This window comes from Oryzias melastigma, linkage group LG17, assembly GCF_002922805.2.
Source record: "Oryzias melastigma strain HK-1 linkage group LG17, ASM292280v2, whole genome shotgun sequence".
Taxonomy (NCBI): Eukaryota; Metazoa; Chordata; class Actinopteri; order Beloniformes; family Adrianichthyidae; genus Oryzias; species Oryzias melastigma.
This window is the reverse complement of record NC_050528.1, coordinates 21,083,704-21,093,709: the sequence shown is the minus strand read 5'-3', so window position 1 is coordinate 21,093,709 and position 10,006 is coordinate 21,083,704.

Below are 10,006 nucleotides of genomic sequence, written 5' to 3'. Positions count from 1 at the left end.
CTGCTTGGCACTCAGCACTAAGGAGTTGGACTGGGGGGTTAAACCACCAAATGGTTCCCGAGCGCGGCTGTGTCTGCAGCTCACCGCTCCCCCAGGGGATGGGTCAAATGCGCAGAACAAATTTCACACACCTAGGTGCGTGACAAATAGTGGGACTTTAACTTTAACTTTAAACGTTGTTTATGACCAACAATATCAGCTCAATCTCCTCCTGAGTTAGACCACAATTAAACTGATCAATTAGAACTTGATCTCTTCTTCTGGTGGTCGACATTTTATTCTAGAAACTGCTTTGTTTTGTTGTAGTAAAAAAAACAAGTATTGTAGCAGACTGATTTGAGCTGGGTGGATGTTGGGTTCTGCTAATGTCCAGAGCTCAGTGAACGCACCGCGCAGAGACGAGAGGGAATGAAGCTGTTTAAGGAGCGCAGCTGCACTAATAATAAAAATAGACTAAAAAAAAAACCCTTATTGCAAGTTTCTTTTGATGTTGTTGAGAGTTGTTGATTTAAACTGTATGGCTTTTTTTAATAGCCTACACCAACCACGAAATACAGGCTTAAAGCACATTACGTCTCAGTGAGGGAAAGAGAGATTGGTATCCTCCAATACTTTATCTCGTTATTATGACAAAATGAAATTTATTTTATCTACTATCACGAGAAAACTGTAAGAAAAAAAAAAAAAGGTAGGTTATTTTCAGCTTTTGTAGAAAAGAAATCTAAACATGTAAAGAAAAACATTTCACCCAAAAGTTGTGAAACTGTCTGTCTGTGCAGTAAATTATTTTTACTTAACAAGAATCTCAAAATATAGAAAAAAGGTGTTCAGAAAAGGGAAAAATAAGCTGAAAAATCTATAACATTTATTCTTAAAACTTAAATTTTCAATTTTGCTTTGAAATAAAGGCCAGTCTAACTGATTAAAATGTTTGAACTTTAAATAACATACTTATTATTAAACCAAAAATGACAGTGCAATTTTAGTTATTTTGGAGTCTCAAATCAATTACGCTGTGGCGACCCCGAAAGGGATAAGCCGAAAGTGAACTACAAATCAATTGTAGTCAAGAGTATAGAGAGAAAGGATTTTGACTCATTTTAAAAATAATTTCCTTTTTCTATATTACAGTGGCCAAGACCCATCATCACAGTAAAAACAAAAACGTGCATAAAAAAGAAATGATGTTACAAATAAAATAAATGATGTTACAAATAAAATAAATGATGTTACAAATAAAAATAAACACTGCAAATATTTGATGTTGCAAATAAGAAACGTTGTTGCAAAAAGTAGACATATACAATATACAGTAAATAGGAGTTGAGAAATAATACTAGAAAATTTCTGAATTACCTACATTATAGCCTGTTCCTCTGAGCATCCGCCATCACCATTCTGTCTTCATGCATGTGGTGTTGCTGACGGTAATAGTGTAATATTGCGTATTTGTGTGTGTCTTTGTTGTATGTCTGCGTCTCTTGTTCGTTTTCCAATTAGCAGTCCTCTTCTTTTTTCTCCTTACACTAGTGCACGGGCAAAAACGATCCGATTATCAACTTCTATTGTGGTTTTTTTATATGCTTTGACGTTTTTTTTCTCATTTTCGTTTATTTGCAGCAGCATTTCTTGTTATTTGTAGCGTTTCTTTTTGTTTGCACTTTTATTTTTATTTTTTTGCTGCAATGACGGCTCCAGGCCACCATACTTAACCATAGCTCTTAATTAGACAAAAAAAATTCTCAACTGCTGATTTTGAGAAGAGTATAGAAAGGTGCAGAGAAAAGAAAATAACTTTAACCCTGGTAAAATATCTAGAATTTCTATAAACAAGGTTTTTGAACCTTTTGAAGTATCAAGTAGTTTGCAGTGCAGATATATGGTGAAGTAGCCATGATGTTTTGTTGTCTGTTCCTGCAAATTCAAAATAGCCTTCAGACTTAGACCTAAAGGTTTCAACATCTCAAATTCAGCTGGCAAAGAAACTTTAAAGGGAGCTTTCTAGGGAACAGTGGGTGTTTTCAGGAACTCTGGGTACCGCAGAGAGAGAAAACACTTTCTGCTCCAGCTAGAAGATCTTATCTCTGCCAGGAGCCTTTTGCATGTTTCATCAAACATCCACCAAAAATATAAAAAAAATTAAGTCATTATTTTCAATCACAACTGGAATCAATAAAGATTGTAAGATTTAAGAGATTTTGGATTAAAAATGATTTAATATCAAGAATGTGTGATCTGACATGTGGTCTTCATTACCTCTTTCACCTTTCCACAGCTTCCTGCATCGTTTCTTATCAGTTCTCTTTTAAGAGTGAACAGCGTTTGATCTCGGCTCTGTGAGCGTGGGGACTCAAAAGCACTCATTCCCCCTCGCTGTGACTGACCACATGCACAAAGACCAACTTTGTGGTTTGTTGATCTCAGATTCTCGTCTTCCCAGGATGCATTTCCTCTCTTTCCTCTGGACAGGGGCGGATTTGTTGGGAGCCGAAAACCCCGACTCAGAGCTGCACATCCACATGTTGTGCATATGGGATGATGCATACTAAATGATTTGACAGATGCTGAGAACGTTCACACTTTTTGAAAATAAAGTGACTTGTTGCAAACAGAAAAACATGAAACGTGTTCATGAGGGGTTGTGGCCGGGTTCCCTGGAGAATGAATGCAGGCATCACAGTGATGTTAGAATTCACAGCACCTTGATGCAGAGGTGCACACTGGCATGAGCTCCCTGTGAACTTCTCTGTTCACTCAGTCAGCAGAGACACATTACATGGTCATCCCTTTTGTTACAAACATAAAGCTGAACCAACAAATACGACTATGAAGAAGAGGATATACTTCTTTAGAGTGACTGAAACATCAGTTTGATCTTTTTCAAGTACAGCCCTAATGCATAATTTGGTTAACGTATTTTTTATTTTTTTGGTTCCATAAGCAATTTTACCTCATTCGTTTTATATGGTTTTGCTTGCCATGAATTGTCATCGTCTTGAGGGGAGGGGGTGTCACTATGCCAAATTATTAATTTTCAGCCGGTGTTAGGTGCACTAAAAAAAATATCTAATGAGATTTACTTAAAAAAAAAAACTCATGTTTTTACCATCAAATTACAGACCTTGAATGATTTAAGCCTTTAAAATGCATTTAAACCGAACACGATTCGACAAATTTCCCCTCTATCACCATGTGGCGAATTCGCTGCTTGCCGCCTGCTTGAGCTTGACTCCGCAGTCACATGTGGGAGGAGCTACCAGCCAGTGTTTTTAGAATGATTGCTATAAGGAAAGGTGTCTGTGGATTTCTCACTTAGAATCTGTAGGAGACACAGAAGATTTTGAGAAATCAAGTTTTTTATTGTGAAGAGTTCTAGAAAAATATCAATAATTATTTCTCCATGTTTGGGTTTGTGATTATTATTAAAAGATTTTCCCAGTAACAGGGGCTTTGATCTCACTTCGGGGGCTGAGTCTGTATGACAGTCACTTCCACTGTGTTTCTGTGTCTCTGTAGCTAACCTTGAAGGCTCACTCTTAATCCGAGGTGAGGAAATAAAATTATAAGACCTTCTCCCTTCTTTCTGTGTCTCAATGAGACCCAATCCGGCAACCTCCGCACCCCGCAGTGTCTCAATTTGCGTCCATTGACTTAACACTGAAACTGTCCGCCTTCGCCGCGCAAATTGCATTTGGTAAAAATGGCGTATACTTATATAGCACTTTCTACCTTCCTTCAAAGGCCCAAAGCGCTTTACAGTCACAGACCCATTCACCCGTTCACGCACATTCAGAGACTGATAGTGACTCTGCTTCCAAACATTGGCGCCAACATCCCATCAGAGGCAATTTGGGGTTCGGTGTCTGGCCAAAGGACAGTTTGACACATGGGCGGTCAAGGCGAGAATCGAATTTGTAATCTTCTGATCAGGAGTCGACTGCCTTACCGCTGCACCACAGCCGCCCACGGTTTGTGTGAACGCACCTTTAGAAAGAAGAGTCTGGTTTCACCTTTTATAGAAGATGCATTTACCTGTACTGACCAGTCACGTTTGTTATCCAGGTGAACTCCAAAGTATTTAAAAGTGGGAACAAGTAGTCAATTTTGACAGCCTCATGGGTCCCTTCCTTCAATCTAAAATCTAGGATCATCTCCTTTGTTTTGGATTTGTTAGAATCAGAAATGATAGAGAATAAAATCAGAATTTAGAGATACTAATTGACTTATAAAGCATGTTTTTGGACTTCAAGGGGAAAGCTGGAATGCCCACATACATGGGGAGAACATGTAAACTTCACACAGAAAGGCTTCTAGCTGTGAGGTTGGAGCTCTAACCACTGCACCCATTGCACCCTAATTATTTTAGTAAATCTTTAACAGCCCGAGCAATTAAAAAAAAAAAAACTCTCATCCAAACCAAACTGAACTCAATGATTTTACTTTGCGTTGATATTTTTATCCAAAACTGTCATCTCAGGAGCTGGTTTCAGCCCAGGAACATTTTACAGTAAGGCACATGAGAGCTCAGAATAATAAATGGTGTGGTTGGTATTTATGTAGGTAAAACAAAATAACCCTGTGTTGCCAGTTATAGCGATAAAACCTTTTTCGATTGTGTGTTTTGGCCGTGAAAATACAGAAAAGTCCGAGGGACGTAGCAATTATGGGGGGTTTTGAGATATGGTTGAAACTTGAACACAGCTGGTCCCGTCTGAAGCACACCAATGCCGGAGTGTGTGTGTGTGTGTGTGTGTGCGCGCGGGGGTGTTGTGAACAAATGTGTAATTGTGCGGAAGTGAAGCACTTTCTAAATGCGACTCATGCAATCACTCGTGCTGCACAGCCGGCTGCGCTGGCGGTTAGCTTCTGGGTGGACACACACTATGCATGCTGGTTAACAATCACTGTGGGACGGGGGAGCAGTGAGTGTGTGTGGTGGGGCTACCTTCTCCCTGTCCTCCACCACTCATACATTTAGATGATGTTATTATTCTAACATAGAAAGTAGCTGTGATTTGGTGGTGAAACGCGGTCATTATCTCATCACCGCAGCCTTTTTGGTCACTGAGGAATATTTATAACTGCGGACTTTCTCATGACAAAACACAAGGCTCAGGTTCTGGCTGTTCTGCTCATGGTCATTGGATGCTGTTTGAAGATCTTAAAAACTAAATTATTTTTTAATTAAGTCGATCACGAAAATAGGTAAAAATCACTTTCAAGTCACTTAACATCCCGGATTTAAGCTTTGTTGGGAAATGAACTTTGCTGGGGTCCACCTGTATGTTCCTGTTTCCAAGCAACCTCACGTTACTGCAATTAAGCTTCACCATAATTGGAACAAAAAAAATCCCTTTAATCTCCGTTTGTGTCCTTCAAAGATCCACAAACACAATTGTCATAATTATTTCACAGTAAAATGGTCATTTTAATTTTCTGAGAGCAATTTTTTTTTTTTGTTTTTTTTTTTTTGCAAGAACTCGACAGGAAGGGACCTAACATGCAGGATACTCGAAAGAAGAATCTTATACATTTAATTAAACCGGAGCTTGAGTATTTATGTTCTTTGATTTACTCACGCCGCTTTTCTCCTTCAGAATCTACTGGAATTATGTTGATCCTGTTAACGATTGAAAAGTTACAGTGTGTTAAAGATTTTGTGTTTTAGCGACACCGGCGACGCCTCAGGTTAAAGGGTTAATAAACTGAAGCATCAGAAAACCAGAGACAAAGAACTGAAATCCAGACACTTAAATACATAACATTAACTGAGATCAAGACAGCAGTGAAGTACGGTGGCCCTTAAGCCCAAATCACATCAACAAATTAACATTTTTATAGATCACAATGGCAATTAAGAAAGTGAAAAACAAATATTCAAATATAATTTTTGAAAACAAAACTCCAGAAACCAGAACAGAAAAAGCAAAACAAAAAAAAGACATTTTGGGAAACAAAAGTATTCTCCAGAAAAATGTGAGGATTGTTTTTTTGTCAGTTCTGTCATTGATTTAGTCATGTACTGTTTTTGAATCGTCACTCCGTCACATCTGTTTCAGGTTTGTCTTGATTCACAGCCGTCTTCCTTTCAGTTCATTATTCTGAAAACCGAGGACACAGTTTCTGCAGAACAGCAGGAGTTAATCTTTGAAATGTGGGCGGGATTGTGTGGGGAAAGCCCACTCCCACTTCCTGTCATCTATCTGTTTTATACTCTCTCCTGCTTTAAAGCTTGCAGCCCCCCACACCCCCTTTTTAACATTAGTAGTGCAACAAAAATGGTGAGCAATATCAGAGCTGACCAGCAGTACAGTTTTGATCCCCAGTCGAGGAAAACGAAGACGTTCATGGATCTAATTGTCTAAGTGGATGCATCGAAATGCAGCGGAGCTGGAAGCTCAGTGTATTTTCAATGTCACAAATAAGCTCTTATGTAAACAGCATATTGTTTTGTTTGTTACTGATTTATGATTTAAATAAAAAAATACTCAGAGAGGCAAGTTTAACTTTGACTGTCTTTGTCCACCATTATGAGTTAAAATGCAACTAGAACATGTTAAAAACATATATTTTAAAAAATATTTCATGAAATTTTGTTGCTTTTATTACTGTAAAAAAAAAAGCGCTTTTCTAAATAACATTTTTGTTCTAGAATAATGTAAGTTTAAGTTAAGCCAAGGACAAACTGACCAAAAAATTGGTGAAAAATTGAACTACTTCAGTACTGATCAGTTGGTCACATAACTATACTTTTTATCCATCTCTTTGCCATCATTTGTCCCTTTACATTTTAGTAGAAATGGACACAAAAAGTCTAATTTTTGTTTTACATTAAAATTTGTTTTCTACTTTAGACTTTTTAAAAACAGCTTAAAGATTGATCAATCCTTGTTTTACCAGACGTTCGTACTCAGTCACCCTCCACAGACGGGCACGCTTAACCGGCATCTCTCTTCCATGTTTTGTTGGTGAACCACATGCAGATCTTCAGTGTCAGCAGAGTGTGGCACAGACTTACTTTTCCTTACGAGGTTCACACAGTCACTTTTCATCCTTGTGGTCCTTTACTTTTGGAGCCTTTTTATAAAAAAAAGAAGCTGAAACTTCCACTCAAACCAAACCAAAAATACTTTTTAATTGCCGGCCATGGCCGCCTGGTTCCTCCTGCTGGTTTGTGTGGGCTCCAAACAGGCATGGAATATTACTAGCTAAAAAATTTTGTCTTTTTTTTTTTTAAACAATGATTAAAAAACATATTTTTAAAAAAGAATTATGCATAAAAATGGCTGGAAGAAAGTGGGTTGAAATAAATCAAAATGTTGCTGGGTGTTCTGGGAATTACACATTTAGCATGAGTGGGCACGTCACCAAAAGAGGATCAGAACTGTGTAAGCACTGTATGCTAGAGCAGTGTTAGCTCATGCCAAAATTGCTCCGTTTATTATTCAATGAAGAGCTAACATTAAAAAAGAACAGTGTGGTTTAGGTTTATATGCTCAGGGTGAATTTTTCACAGCAATACTCACAGCTCTATTCCTTTCAAATCTTAAAACTGTTTGAATGAGCAAAGTGTCAAAAGAACAAACTTTTTTTTCTGCTCTGTGGATCAATAAAAACTTTGTTAGAAGCTCTGGGGTGTGTTTTTTTGTGCAGATTTCGCATGAATAAGATGTCATAAATAATAGTGTTACATTTTTTAAATGAGTTGCTGCTTTATAAGATTCAATAAACATTGGTTTGTTGTGGGTTTGAGAGGAATTCACCTTGTATTTGCTGAAATTTGATACACATATCTGGCAACCCTGCTGTTAACCCTGTAAAGTTCATTACATGAAAGAATTTATTCAAATTATCTTGAATTACTATTTGATAGTAGTGATATTCTACTCCTTACATGACAAAAGACTCAATACCAAAAATTGTACTTTTCAAAGAGACAAAACAGTGAGGAACAAAAAAAACTCAAACTAAATATTTTGGTAACACGGTAAGGGAGGGTCCCTTTATTAACGTTAATTAATATATAATTAAGTATTAGTTAAATTTGAAGTATTTTCTGCTTGTTACGGCACAGTATTAGGCCCATTTTACAACAAACAAATCAATTACAACTTTAAAGTCGTAAATTTACAAGAAATAAGTCATATTTGTTAAATTACAAGAAAAAAATCGTATATTAATTACTTTAAGAGTCAGAGGCTATGTTTCTGATTTTTTTCTCATAAATGTACGTGTTTTAATGTCGTAAATCTGTTTTTTTATACGTTTCTTTATAAGTATGTTTTTTATTTCTGTACTAAAAGAGTTTTTAGTCTTGTTAGGTGCAGCCCTTTAAACCTCCTTTTATAACTGCTAAGTAGTTTTTCTTTTTTGAAGCACACAGACCTAAAGTTCTCAGTTTGTTTCCTTTTTTTCCTTTTCCTTATCTAAGAATTTTTTTCCTTCTTTAAATCAAACGGACTGGAATTGTTTTTTGGGTTGCGCTGTCAGTGATTTCCCTTTGCCAAAAGTTTAAGACCACACATGTCAAAATGAGAAAAACACTTTAGATGTTCTACTTCTGTTGGTTTTGTAAAGAAAATAAATCAAAATTTATAGTGATTTAAAACATTGCAATTTATGCTTTTTTATAACAAAAAATACTGTTTTATTGTTTATTACTCTGCACTATCGAAATTCTAAATGTCTAATCCAGTGTCAGTTTGTACCACTGATCTTCCAGCCAAAGTTGTCTGAAGCCTCAGGTATGTTTGTGCTGCTACCTGGTTTTGGAGTGGGAGTCTCGGTAAACAGGTAACACGCTGCAAATAGAATCTACAGCCGCTGAAGAATCAAGTTGTGATTGAGGGCGGCCTGTTCCCGGGGTCTGCGTCAGCACTGACCTTTTTACTGTTTGCTGAAGGGATTCGGTTTCACTCCCACCGCTCTCACTTTTACTTTCCTCCCTCCAGGTTCCCTCTCAAGTCGTCTAAATGGGGGATAGAGTGGCGGTGCAGTCCAAGTTGGAGAGGTAGGGGGAGATTAGTTATCAGCCAGTAATGAAATGGAAACTAAATAAAAGAATATTTGGCAATTAAAGTGGATTTTACATCTAGATAGTTGGAAGAAAATGTTAATAATGCACTTCTAAGGTCAGAGGTCAATGTCAGTTCAGGCTTTAGGTGCCTCACACCTCAGTGCTGAGTAATAATGCTTTAAGGTTACTTATTTTATTCAATTAAAACGTAATCGGGTTCAGCATCAAGTTTGTTACTCACTTCCTGAACTATAAAACAATAACATCTTAAATAACGTCTTAAAATCAATCTTTGCATTTAAGGAATGTAGCCTGGTAAAAATGTGTCTACAGCACCCCCTGCTGGAGATACTGAGGAAACACGTGGAAATGAGCTGCTGCCAGATCAAGACAATCCTTTATAAAAACTATAAAACATTGTTACATAAATATTTGGGGTTTGATTTTTTTAGCAACGTATTCTTACTAATTCTAGGCAAAACTTGAAAGAAAAACATAGAAATGTGCTGATTTGGACAGGAAGAGATGTAGCTAATTCAAAACGAATATTCAATATTTCTCAGAAATAATAAGCATCAATTGTATGTAAAGGATGAAAAAAAAATACACATTTCATTCATTTTGTATTTTTAAAACAGTAAAAAAGAAAATACTTTTACTTTTATTTCAACTATTTGGGTAAAAGTTTGAAAAGATGGTTTGCAAAAATTAAAATCTGTTATTTTATGGACATTTCCATATGTCAGCCAATGTGCTAATTGCATAATTTCTATTGTGAGTCTTCAAAATGTTGGTGGATAACGCTAACCGTAACCAGTAACTAAATTTTGGGTTGAACGGTGAGCTGGCATTAATCCAATTTGTCACGATTTTTTTTTCCTGCAGCTGACGTCTGTTATGATCCTCCACGCCCTCCTTCACCTGCACAAATGTGATGAGGAAACACAAGTTTGACATTTTAGCATGACTTGACACTCAATTTTGCTGGAG